We start from the raw sequence: 217 nt of genomic DNA on the forward strand, positions 1-217 counted from the left end.
TTACATAGAGGGCTCAGAAAGGCTCAGTATAGCTGTCGACATAGAAGTCTATGATTTTTAAATGTACAACATACAACACACACATACACATAAAAATTTGTAAGACGATTTTCTCATTAAGGCATTGAAAGTATCTTTATGTATAGTTGGTCAAAAACATCTCACTGTAGCTGCATCAACCAGGCAAGGTAAACAGTGTTCGAAATTAAGAACAGTT

The sequence above is a fragment of the Seriola aureovittata genome, chromosome 3 (genome assembly GCF_021018895.1).
Source record: "Seriola aureovittata isolate HTS-2021-v1 ecotype China chromosome 3, ASM2101889v1, whole genome shotgun sequence".
Taxonomy (NCBI): domain Eukaryota; kingdom Metazoa; phylum Chordata; class Actinopteri; order Carangiformes; family Carangidae; genus Seriola; species Seriola aureovittata.